Here is a 14381-nt window from a genome sequence, read left to right on the forward strand (position 1 = left end):
TGGAGCAAAACTCCCTGACCCGCCCCCCCACCCCCCCCAAAAAAAATCTAAGAACACTTCAAGATTTTATTTAGGTATGGAGAAAATATTAAAGAATACATGAGTCTATTGCTTGGTGACAATATTAAACAGTAGTTCCCCTTTATCCATGGGGGATACATTCCAAGATACCCAGTAGATGCCTTAAAACCATGAATAGTACCGAACCCTATCTATTTTGTTGTTGTTGTTGATTTCTTACATATCTTTTCACTTAAAGGAAAAGCTCTTTACGGATTCTCTTTGGCATATCCAAATGGCTTTGGAACCATTGTTAAATAAAATAAGGGTTACCTGAACACAAGCACCATGATACCCAACAATGGATCTGATAATGCAGATGAATACTATGGGGCAGCAGCTTATACAGCATGGATACGCTGGACAAAGGGGTTATTCACATCCTGCATGGGATGGAGCAGGATGGCATGAGATTTCATCGTGCTATTTAGAACAACATGCAACTTAAAATGTATACTAATAAATTGTTTATTTCTGGCATTTTCCATTTAATATTTTCAAACCTCAACTGGCCACAGGTGAATGATACCACAAGAAGAGAAACTACAGATAAGAGGGGACTACTTTATTATCAGAGATTAAGATGAGGACAGACTTCTTTAATCCTAGAAGTTCTCCACCAAAAAGGAAAGTGTTAAACTAAAATGGAAAACCATATATGATTAATAAGAAAATCAAAGCTAAGGGCAATGAGTCACTTTAAATAAGTTCAGGTATACAGGCCCAATGAATTACTAGTTCAAGGTATTTTTTAAAAAAGCAGCTTGTAAATGTCATAACGGAACTACAGATGACAATCTTGGAAGACGTATAAACAACAGGAGAGCAGGCTTAATGCATAAGAGAGGCACATGCCTCTCTACCTTATTTTTATAAGCTAAAATGACTCTAAAAAATGAAGATCAGTGATCTTGACACTACTCCTCAGCAAAATTCTAGAACAAGTTACTAAACATGGTTTGTGAGCACTAATCTATTTTTAAAACCTGCCATAATAAACATAGATTTGTTTATTATGGCAGCCTGCACCCTCTCAAATCTGGGACCCCTCGAGGGAGGTCCAACTGCCTGGGCAGTCAGAAATCCCTCTCACAATCCAGGACTGCTGGCTCCCAACTGCTCACCTGCCTGCCTTCCTTCCTGATTGCCCCTAACTGCTTCTGCCTGCCAGCCTGATCACCCCCTAACCACTCTCCTGCCAGCCAGATTGATGCCTAACTGCTCCCCTGCCAGCCTGATGGCCCCTAACTGCCCTCCCCTGCAGGCCTGGTCATCCCTACCTGCCCTCCCCTGCAGGCCTGGTCCTCCCACAACTGCCCTCCCCTACAGGCCTGGTCCCTCCCAACTGCTCTCCCCTGCAGGCCTTTGTCCCCCCAACTGCCCTTCCCTGCAGGCCCAGTTGCCCCCAACTCCCTCCTCTGCTGGCCTAGTCACCCCTAACTGCCCTCCCCTACAGGTTTGATCACCCCCAACTGCCCTCCCATGCTTGCCTGATCGCCCACAACTGCCCTCCCTTGCAGGCCTGGTCCCTCCCAACTGCCCTCCCCTGCTGGCCATCTTGTGGCAGCCATCTTGTGTCCACATGGGGGCAGCCATTTTTGACCACATGGGGGCAGCCATCTTGTGTGTTTGAATGATGGTCAATTTGCATATTACTCTTTTATTAGATAGGATTGAGGTACCTAAATTTAGGGTTCCTCATCTGTGAGACAACTCACTGAGAGTATGGCATCGAGCCACTCTGCAAAGCCTCTGTGGAGCTTGGAGGACAGGAACCAAAACAAGTATGAAGCTCATGCTGCGTGCTGTAACAGGAGTAATAAAGTCCCTTGTCTCTGACCCAGAAGTCTTGTGTCTTCTATAAGCATCCACAAAACAATCACTGACTAAGAATAATTTACTAGTGTGTAAATAGGATAAAATTTCAGATCCTTCACAGTCCTTGATAACCTGCCAGTCATAAAATGGGGAAATAAAAAAGGTATTATAAAAATTAAATTAATGCACATAAATTGCTTAGGAAAGTGCTGAAACTAACTGTTTAATGAATGTTAGCCATTATTATAATGCTAATGGTGATTAATTTCAAATGTACATAGGTAGGTATACAATCATATCAAAGTATGAATGACAAGTCAAAGCATCCACGCTCACTACATTTAAAAAAAAAAACTTTTAAAAGCTCTAATCTTAACCTGTTCTGCCCAAACTTTTTCATAAATCATTGAATAGAGCTATAAAATGCATTACTCAAAATTATAATTTTAAAAAAATATTTTTATTGATCTCAGGAAGGGAGAGACAGAAACATCAATGATGAGAGAGAATCATTGACTGGCTGCCTCCTGCACACCCCCTACTGGGGATTGAGCCTGCAACCCCAGCATGTGCCCTGACCAGGAATTGAACCCTGACCTCCTGGTTCATAGGTCAACACTCAACCACTGAGCCACATAGCCGGGTGGATGACATAACTTTTAATATAGATAATAGAATCAGGATTTTTTTAAAATCTTGACATGCTGAATAACCCAAACTATATTTTAAAATGTTTTAACAGACATACAATCCTATTAAAAAGAAACTATTCAAATTGTATATTAATTCCAAGTTATATAAAATGAATTACAATTCTAGTAACAATGTAACATGATTTAAAAAATGAATGTGCTATTAGGTTAGAGAAAAAAGGAGATAAATTTTCAATGTGTTCCTTGTTGGTCAGGCCACAATCATGGATGGTTGATTTAGCTCTGGAATCATTTTAAAGGGAACTTTGGCCAACAGAAGCATTCCTAAAGGAGTGATCAGAACTGTAAAGGGTAAAATAAATGCAAATAGTATATAAGGTATAACTGAAGAAGCATGACTTCTTCAACCTGAGAAAGATTTATTTGAAAAGTTACCTCTGTGAAATCCAAAAAGCAGAGCTAGGAATAATGACTCATTAATAGATTCCAATTCAATGTTAAGGAAGAACTTTTTTTCAATTAAATTTATTTTAGTGTTAAACGTCACTAGCCAGGACTATGGCAAGTGGGGATTTCCTCCTTCACATTCAGATCTTAAACTGCTCACCGCTTGTCTGTAAAAAAGCCAAAAAAATAGGAAATTTCTCCAGGCATCTAGTTTATTTTCACTCCCGTCTTGCTTCCCTGGTTTTTGTTCCATTTCAGCCTAGCTAGCCCCTTCAAACTGATACTTTGTGCTAAGCAGCCCTTTTGACTTTATTTACCTTTCAGCTAATTCCCTTTTTCCATACAATGCAGCCCATAGGCAACTTGACAGAGGCTCCAGGATAACAAACCTAGCCCCGCCTCCCATCTGCTCAGAAGGGAGATTGGAAAGTTAGTTTTATGATCTCAAAGGTTCATTTGAATTCTAGGATTCTTGGATTCTTGATACTTCTTTTGCCATTTACGGGAACTGGTGAATGATCAATGATTAAGGAATGAACAAGTGAATAAATAAATGAACATTATTATAAACACCTGACGATGAGCTGCTTTCTTCTTTAAGACGTAGCTGCATGAGTCTTACAGCTTTCAATCAGTCAAAAGTGAAAAGATATAGACCTGTGGGAACAAGAAAAGCAAGTACGAGAGCAAGAGAGAGAAGGTGAAAGCAGGAAGGAGGGTAGAGAACCATGGTAAAGATCCCAAAAATAATCCCTAGAGATGATTATCCAGTAAGCTCTCTTGTTTATAAGCCAAGTCAATTTATAAGCCAAAATAAAATTTAAGGCTATATATATACAAATTTATTTGGATGAAAAAAATGAGAGAATTTTCTACTCCTAAGAAATTATGATAGAAACAAGCAACTACATTCTTGAAAAGGCAAAAATGATCATCAAACAATATAGAGGAATCTCAAATGCATGTGCTAAACGAAAGATGCCTGATTCCAAAGGCTAAATACTGTAAGATTCTATTTATAACACAGACTTGAATATGGTATATGTGTACACAATGGAATATTATTCAGCCACGAGAAAGGAGGATGTCCTGATACTTGATGGACAACATAGATGGACACTGAGCACATTTTGCTAAGTGAGCCAAGTTAGACAGAGAGAGAGACAAGTACTCTTTGATATCACTTATATATAAACTAAAATAAAATCAAACTCATAAAAAAGAGAGTAAAATTTCGGTCACCAGGAGATGGACTGGAAAGATAAAGTAGATATTGCTTAATGGCACAAGCTTGCAATGGGTAGTAAATAAGCCATAGAGATCAGTTTAATAAATATAGATAACAATATTATATTAAAATTATGTAATGTGATAAAATATTGCTATAATGGCAATCATATTATATATAAATGTATCAAAGTAACATGGTGGCACCTTAAATTTATACAATGTTATATGCCAAATCTATTATATTTATTGTAAACCCCCCCCACACACACACACAAAATGACACACTTGAAAAGACAAAACCATAGGACAGAAAACATATCAGCAGATCCCAGGAACTGGAGAAGGTGAAGAGGGGTTGACTAAAAAGCACATGGAAAAATATGGAGCATGCTGGAATTGTTCTGGATCTTACTTGTGGTAGTGATTGCACAACTATACGTTTTTGAAAATATTCAAAATTTTACACTAAAAAGTAAATTCACTGTATGTAAATCATCTTTAATTTAAAAATGGAAAAATATTAAAGAGCTTAAAACTACTTAGTAAAGATAATTAAAATATGGTTTGTGTCACTAATAAATCACAATGAAAGTAAATCTTTTGAGATAATATCAGGATCACTTCTACAATATAGTAATCAATATCTTATTTTAAATGAAATAGCAAATGTACAACTAAATAACTTTTTAAAAATAAACATATTTTCACTGTTTCATGAATAATCTATATATATAAAAAGCCAGCAACCAGAACACCATAATGACCATAACAACCAGTCACTATGACACCCACTGTGGCCAGTGAACTGGCCCGATATGGGGGTGGGGCCGGCCGGCCAATCCCCCTTCGGCCCTTCCCCCCAGACGCCCTGCCCCTGATCGTCCCCCCACCCCAATAGGGGGTGGGCCAGCTGGCCAACCTCCTGCAGCCCCTCCCCTTGTCCGGCCCCACCCCTATGGGCCCCCACCACCCCAATCGGCACACAGCCCCGTCCTCCCAGCCATTCCTGCTCTGGATCACGCCCCCTACCCCAATAGGGGGTGGAGCTGGCCAGCCAACCTCCTGAAGCCCCTCCCCCTGGCAGGCCTCGCCCCAGATGTGCCCCCACTACCCCAATCAGGGGCAGGACCGGCCGGCCAACTGCCTGCGGCCCTTCCCCACAGATGGCCCTGCCCTCGGTCGGTCACCCCCACTCCGATCAGGGACAGGGCTGGCAGGCCAACCACCTATGGCCTCTCCCCCAGGCCACTGGCCCCTGATCGGCTGCCACCACCCCGATTGTCCTGTGGCCCCTCTCCCCATCCAGCTCTGCCCCTAGTCAGCCCTCCCCCACCCCAATTGGGGGCGGGGCCCGCCAGCCAATCACCTGCAGCCCCTTCCCCCGAGCCAGCCCAGCCCTGATCAGGCCCTGATCAGGCCCTGATCTAGGCAGGCCAGCTAGCCAACCTCCCGCCCTCTCCTCTTCCCGACAGGCCTGGCCCTGATCAACCGATTGTGGCCGGGCCCACCAGACCCCACCCATGCATGAATCCGTGCACTGGGCCTCTAATTAATATATAAAAAAATAAAATGATTCATTCATTCTATTTTTAAGTATCTTCTCATAAAAATGTAATTCCAGTAATAAAAAATAAACATTAAATATCTTTGTTTGTGTATCCATAGGTTACCATCTATTCTCTATTTTTGTACATTTGCACTTAAAATGTTCTTATACAATCTGAAAAACAAGTTGCCTCTTAAAATAAAAACAAAATTTAATATAATGATGTTCCTTTAACCAGTTAACTGCCACATGTCCAAAACAGAAACCATCCCCACAGGCCACTATATTTTTAATTTAATTTGAAAAATCAATTTGCAATGAATATTACAAAAATAAATATATTACAATTCAGGTGTTCTTGAATATCTTCAGCTGAAAATTCTCACAAAAAATGATTTTATATTTTATTGACTTTTTACAGAGAAGAAGAGAGAGGGATAGAGAGCTAGAAACATCGATGAGAGAGAAACATCGATCAGCTGCCTCTTGCACATCCCCTACTGGGGATGTGTCCGCAACCAAGGTACATGCCCTTGACTGGAATCGAACCTGGGACCCTTGAGTCCACAGGCCGACGCTCTATCCACTGAGCCAAACCAGTTTCGACAAAAAATGATTTTAAAGTTGGTCAGGGCTGCAACATAGGGAAAACTTTTTTTTTTATAGACGCGGGTGGCATATGGAACAGCGTCTACAGACGCTTATATAGCACACAATGGGTTAATATAGCAATATGAGTAATACAGTAATATAGCATGTAAACAGTCGAACTTTAGTATCTGGTATTATTTCAGCCCAGTGGAAATGAAATATTTTCAGGACACAATTAGAGGGATATGAAACAGAACAGAAATATAAAACCAAACACCAATTAGAAATCACAAATTGCATTGCCTTTCATTTGTGTAATAGTTTGAGCAATAGACATGCAGGGCTAGGGATAGTTTGACATTATTGAAAATTACAACAGCAAATAATTAGAAGTGATAGGAGAGCAACATAAATGTATACTTCTCTGGAAGTAAAGAAATACAAATAGATCAAGAACATATAAATTTAAAATTTTTATATTTGGGACAATACAAAGTCAGGCTGTCAGATGAAATTTATTTTTAGTTACAGGAGTATACATTCTCTGTAACATATAACAACATAAAAGGTACTGAAATATGAATGTTGACAAGCTTACATCACTGCTAAAAATCATCACAATTTATAATCCTTTATGTTCTGAGAAGCAACCTTCATTGCTGCCTTGTTTGTCTGCATAGTGGGCTGATTGTCACAGTATGAGAAAAGAGACCTTACTTTGCTTGGGATAGCATGCCTCATGAGGTATGAACACTTGGCATGATGTATGCATGTCATGATTGTTGGATGGGGCAGCAAAGGAGTGATGGAATGCTTTAGATGAGGCTCTAAAAACCCTTTGGCAGTTCCCAGAAGAAGAAAGATGTCTCAAGAGATTTGAGGCAAAACTTTCTAAGTGGTGCATTGTGTAAACTCTAACAAAGATATATAGTACTCCTACAGTTGGGAGTTGCATTTATTTCTAATGCACACTGAATAAACTGGACCAATATTTTATGTAGATTCTGAAAATGGATGTCTCTGTATGTAAAACCCATAAAAGGGGGAGCTTTATGTCTAATTTTAAATGGGGGGATAAGGACACATATATAATACCTTAATCAATAAAGGGGAAAAAAAGCATTATGACTTGACCCCAAAGGCAAGGGAAGTAAAAGCAAAAATAATGAATGGGACTATGTCTAACTAAAAAGCTCCTGCACAGCAAAAAAACAAACAAACAAAGAGGCAGCCGACCAGATGGGAGATGATATGTGCAAACAGTAGCTCTGACAATGGTTTCTTCTGAGTTTTTTATATAATCTCCAAAATATATAAAGAACTCACAAAACTCAACACCAGACAACCCACTCAAAAAGTGGGCAGAGGACCTGACCTCTCCCAAGAAGACATGTAAACAGCCAATAGATATATGAAAAGATGTTCAACCTCACTGGCAGTGAGGGAAATGCACATCCGAACTCCAATGAGATACACCGCACACCTGTTAGAGTGGCTGTTATCAACAAGGCAAGCAATAACAAGTGTTGGAGAGGTTGTGGAGAAAAAGGGGACCCTCATTCACTGGTGGGAATGTAAACTGGTACAACTACTACGAAAAGCAATCTGGCAATTGCTAAAAGAAATTAAGAGTAGACCTACCACACGACCCAGCAATCCCTCTCCTGGGTATATACCCCAAAAAGTCGAAATCATGTATTCACAAAGTTATATGCAACTATGTTCATTGCAGCATTATTCACGGTGGCCAAGACATGGTAACAACCAAAGGGTCCTGCGATAGGGAACTGTATAAGGAAGATGTGGTACATATTCACAGTGGAATACTACTCAGCCATAAGAAAGGATGAAATACTGCCATTTGCAACAAAATGGATGGACCTTGAGAATATTATGCTAAGTGAAATCAGTCAGTCAGAAAAAGCTAAGAACCTTATGATTTCACTCATATGTGGGATATAAAATTGAAACTCGTGAAAACAAGTTGCCAGAGGGAAGGGGATGGAGGTTGATGGTGACAGGAGAAGATCTGACTTTGAGTAGTGGACACACAGTGGGATATACAGATCTTGTAACACAGAAACCTATGTGATCATGTTGACCAATGTCACCCCAATAAATTTAATTAAAAATAAATAAATAGATAAATAAATAAAAGTTTACCAAACAGCTTACTCAACTCCACATTTTATTTCTGGATTGGTGGTATCATCACTACATATATGAAGGAGCATAGGACAAAGGCAAAATTGTGAAGAAATTAATACTTATGGAATGTTAATATATGCACTTCAGGGAAGAGAATTTGGGGTGGTTATTTATTTTTCTTAACCCTCACATGATCAAATCTTCATTCACTCTATCTTACCCTCTTCTTGTTTCAGCATTCTGTTTAAATAAGATGAGGCTCCATTCCTGACTGAGAAAGAGGGGTGTGGTGTGAGAATACCCTAGTAAGCTAAGAAAACTAAAACAAACAAACAAAGAACCCCACAACTTTTAAATTTTTAAAAATATATATTTTATTGATTTTTTACAGAGAGGAAAGGAGTGGGATAGAGAGTTAGAAACATCGATGAGAGAGAAACATCGATCAGCCGCCTCCTGCACACTCCCCACTGGGTATGTGTCCGCAACCAAAGTACATGCCCCCGACCAGAACCAAACCTGGGACCCTTGAGTTCGCAGGCCGACGCTCTATTCACTGAGCCAAACGGGTCAGGGCAACTTTTAAATTTTAACTGAGCTCCCTGTGAGCTTCATATGCAAAATTATTTGTGATCATTTTTGTTGGTTTTAATTTTTATTTTAGGAAGTATATTTTTCTCCCTTTCACCCTTATATATTATGCTTGCTGGTATGGTACTAAGGAGAAAACATGTTCATAGCTTCAAATTTGAATCCAGGTACTTCACATAAAATGTTTTAGTTGAAAGTAACCTAAAAATAAATCCAGCCTCTTTTTAAATTTGGAGGAAATGATCTGCTCAATATCACACAATAGTTATAGACAGACCAAGTATCAGAATGCAGGTCTCCTGGCACTTAACATAGGGCTCTGTGTAGTAAGCCAAGCTGGGTATTTTACTATCTGGGAAAATAATTATATTTCCCAGAAAATTTTATTCTCACTCACACTCTGATATGTGTTATTATCATCAGAGAAGTTCTTTAATACAAATGTCCCTACTCAGAACCAGGAAAGCAGAACATATTGGGACTTGGAATAGCCAGATGGCAACATGGAGGGCACTGGGTAGCTACGGAGCAGGAGTAGAGGAGTAGAGATGTGACTTAGTAATATTTAAAATGAGAAAAGGGGGGTACTTGCATATTAAAACCCCACTTTGCCTTGATTTAGAATTTTCCAAGGACCACATAGTCACGGGTGGTTTAATAAGATACCAGAATTATTTTGAAAGATCTCATAATTCTGTCTGGAGGACAGAAAAGGAAAAGAGAAAAATGAGAAGAAATGGGCAAAGAAGAGAGACCTCCTCCTCATTATCAATAGAAACAATCATATATCCTTTTCACTGTTCTCATGATATTTAGAATAAAATTGATGAGCAAGTTAGTGCACATTTAAAATAAGTATGTAATATGTAAGAAGGAGAACTATAGGGCATTAGGTTTATAAGAAACTAGAGGCCCCATGCACAAAATTCGTGCATGGGAGGGTGGGGTCCCTCAGCCCAGCTGGCACCCTCTTGCAATCTGGGAACCCTGGCTCCTAACCACTTGCCTGCATGCCTGATTGCCCATAACCACTCTGCATGCCTGCCTGCCTGATTGCCCCTAACCACCTCTGCCTGCCTGCCTGATCACCCCTAACCACTCGCCTGAATGTCTGCCTGATCTCCCCTAACCACTGGCCTGCCTGCCTGATTGCCCCTAATTGCTTGCCTGCCTACCTGATCACCCCTAACCACTCTGCCTCAGCCCCTGCCTGCCTTGGCTTCATCTGGAAAGACATCCAGAATGATGTCTAGAAGGTTGTTCAGCTGTCTGGTCTAATTAGCATATTATGCTTTTATTATTATAGATTAATCTATATTTGTGTGGTGTTATATAGATAGTTGTATCACTTACTCACACCTTTAGTTTTAGGTGTCCAAAAGCAATTTGAGCAAGCTAAAGAGTGGGATTTTAAATTTGGAGAACTGGACTTTCCATCAAATCATAAATCTTCAATATGCTCTATTTAAGGATGAATATTGGAAGATTAAGAAAAATGACAAGTTGTATACTTATGCTGTGTGTGTCAATGTCAAGAAGTAAAGCCATATAAATCTAAAGGTTTTCAGAAGAGACCTTGGCTTGACCCACCTCCCTCCATCTTTACCCAAAGACAATCCTAGAAATACTTGCTATGCCCACATTGTAATCATAGTATAGCCATTAGAAACATCTATGTACACTACTTACGCTATTCATAAGATATGCTTAACCCATGGACACAGACAATAGGGTGGTGAAGGCCTGGGGTGGGGGGTGAGGTCGGGCTGGGAGAGGTCAATGGGGGAAAAAGGGAACATATGAAATACTTTCAACAATATATTTTTAAAAAGAATAAAATAGATACAGAAAGTCGAATTTGAAGTATATCCACCTGAGATAAGAACCATGTCTTGGCCAATATAATAGTAAACTTATAGTAAAAATATAATATCCCAAGTGTGAAATGGTATGAAATAAGTCTAGAAAGAAAAAGTTAGGTGAAAAGTTATTTCAATTACATAAAAAACAAGTGAGACAATGATGCACACAGAAGTAACTTCTTGGGCCTCCAACAAGTCATTTATTCCTTCATTCAATATTTAGTTTTAGAGCTCCTACCAAGTTTGAGGTAATGTTTTAAGCAGTGGGTTAGGACAGTTAAAACAAAATCTCTGACTCATTGGGGGTAGAAATGATAAATAATTTTGTTGCTGTTGTTAATCCTCACCCAAGAATATTTTTCCATTGATTTCCAGAGAGAGTGGGAGGAAGGGGAAAGACAGAGAGAGGAACATAGAAGTGAGAGAGATACATCGATTGGTTGCCTTCAGCATGGGGCTAGTGGTCGAGCCTGCAACAGAGGTACTGTGCTCTTGACTGGACTCACACCCTGGACCCTTCAATCCATGGGCTGACACACTACCCGCTGAGCCAAACTGGCTAGGGCTATAAGCAAAATTTTAAATGCCAGTTGATGATAGTGTTATGGAGAAGAATAATGAATGGTTAAGGTGATAGAACATGATCAATGAGGATTTCTTATTTTACATAAGACCATCAGAGAAGGCTTCTGTAATAAAGATACATTTGAGTAGAGACCAGAAGTTAGTGAAGCTACTTGAGAGTAGAGCATTCCAGACAGAGAGCATAACTCTGAGGTAGAAATCATCTTATTCTATTTTGAGGAATACTAAGTGTGTCTAGGGTTGACTGAATAAGAGCAAAATGTTAGGAAATAATGTCAGATAGGTAGCTGGGATAATATGGACTTATGTAAAATCTTTGTCTCTCATTCTGAGAGACATAATAAACTACTGGAAGGTTTATACAAAAGAATGACATAATCAGACCTATTTTTAAAAGATCACTGCTGTGTGAAAAATAAACTGTGGTGCCTTGAGAAAGAAGGGGGATCAACTAAGCAGCTATTGCAGCAATTCAGAGGAGATGAAGGTCAATCTGATTAGACTGGCAACAGTGGTTGTACTAACTAGATGTACAAAACAAGATTTTGGGGTGCCATCTAGCTAAACTAGAGGCAGACTGAGAGAGGGAAAATATTAAAGACCAAAAGGAAGTGAAGAGTTAGCTTCAGGAATACAGATATAGATCAACCAAATCCTGGAACATAAATTTGGGTGAAGCAATGGTGAGGAATAGTTCCTAAGGATGTTGGGGATCTTTTTTTAAAAAATGAGATGATTTTATGACAGTGCATATGTTAAGCTGTTAAGATATTTGGATTAGTATACTATAAGTTTCTCTTTACTATCTGCCAGTGAAAAATTTTATAAATGCCTTCTTCAAAATATGTCTATCACTGACTTTTTAACCCCCAAAGCACATTTTTTAGAAAATTTGTTTCTTCTTAAATTGAGGAAAAGTTGCAAAATGATGGCTGTGGTTGTGTAAGTGTACTAAACTAATACCAAATTAAAATGATACAGAAAACTTTTCACAGAAAATGTTATCATAAAAGTTGATAAGAAAAGAAATAAATGAATACCAGAAAAAAACTGTATGCTCTTTCTCATAGCATCTTTTATTTGAGGAATTCAGTTAATTTCCTGTTTTTTAAAAAAATGACATTCTCATAGTATATTCATTTGGACTTATATTAGAAAGATCTTTAAAAAGAAACACGAAAACTTAAATAAATTTTACATCAACATTATCTTCCATAAAGTACTAGTATATTTTAAGCCTTCCAAGGTAAAAATGGAAAGAAATTGAAGAGCATTAATAAACTAAAAATGCTGATCGTTTGTGAACACCTGGGGATTCATGTTTCACAGTAATGTGCTTTCTCAACATTTAATTTTTTTCGCTCTTGTTAATGAAAATAATTTGCCATAGTAGAAAGGAATTAAGACATCAGCTCCTTATGACATACTTGTCAATATAATGGAAAGGTATGTTCTAGAGATTTCTGTTGGATGTAGGAAGAGAGAACTGTACAACTAATTGGTAAGTTAAATTCAATCAGTACAGTATAGGTAAAAGAATACATATTTGAAAGATCAGTAATTCAAAAGGTTGAACCTGGGCCCCAATAGATAAATCTTGGAGAAAATGCATTTTAAATAAAAATTTAGATAAAATTATATAAATTGAGGGAATTTTAGAATTCTGAGTGTTCATGGGAAGCAACTTGGAATAATAAACAAATACAAGTCAATTTAAAGAAGGTAAAGTTCACAATTACAAATGAAAAAGTGTTAGGATTAAAAGTGAATCATAAGCTCCAAATCATTAAAATATAATATTGTTTTTAAAATGAAATGGTGGTGATGCCAATATACCTTATTTTAGAGCATAGATAATCACTGTTAATTTGACGACTCAGTAAAAATTTGTATAGCTAGGCCAAAATTCCTAGTTACCCCAGTTATAAAATTGAGATTACATTCCTAAAAATAATTAGGACAGTATTTAACAATACCATATTTGAGGATACACCAAATTAACAAAGCAGCTTTTTAGAGAAGAAAAATAGTTTTAGTAAATGCTACTACTAGAAATAAGTCCCCACATATATGGGTTTACTTTTTCATTTTAATATTAATAGTTTTGAAATATAATAAATCTAAATATTCTCTAAAGACCTCTCTCCAGAATTTTAACATCAACCTCTTAGTAATTTATTTATATTTCACCAAGTTACTCTCTTTTTAAATTTGTCTGGAAAATTTGGGAAAGGGTGATGAATAAATACACTGGGCAGAACAAAAGAGTATATTCAAAAATACATCAGAGGTAATAAGGCATAAGTAAATAAGAAACTGTAAGTATCAATTTATTTTAATAGGTAAGGATAACTACAAGAAAAATTATTCTACATTTTCTACATTGCTGGGTTAAAAAAAAAAGTAATTGTATTTTTAGAAAACCCTCCTAATTATCCTTAGTTAATGTGTTAAAAAACATACAACTATGGGGTCCACTTGAAGGTTCAAAAAAACAAATGAAGTTAAAAGTTTGGAACAACTCCATTACAAAGCACTGATAATGACCTAAGCTTCATGAAAAAAAGACCAAAACACTTAAACTATTTTACTTGATAAAGACTATAAAACTGATATGACTGGAGTGCAAGTGTATTAAGTGATAAATAGGTGGACCTAAGAAAATTTTTATGTTATCTAAAGAAGAAACAGAACTAAAGTAAATTACAGCATATGAAACTGGTCTGCAGACCTTGAAATGCTTTAAAAAGTTTCAAACACTTGAATTACTTTTTTAGAAGCCTTCAGAATAAAAACAACAATCTTTATGGGTTGAATTTGCTCAAGTTTGTTAGAACTCTATACATTAAG

The sequence above is a fragment of the Eptesicus fuscus genome, chromosome 14 (genome assembly GCF_027574615.1).
Source record: "Eptesicus fuscus isolate TK198812 chromosome 14, DD_ASM_mEF_20220401, whole genome shotgun sequence".
NCBI classification, from domain to species: domain Eukaryota; kingdom Metazoa; phylum Chordata; class Mammalia; order Chiroptera; family Vespertilionidae; genus Eptesicus; species Eptesicus fuscus.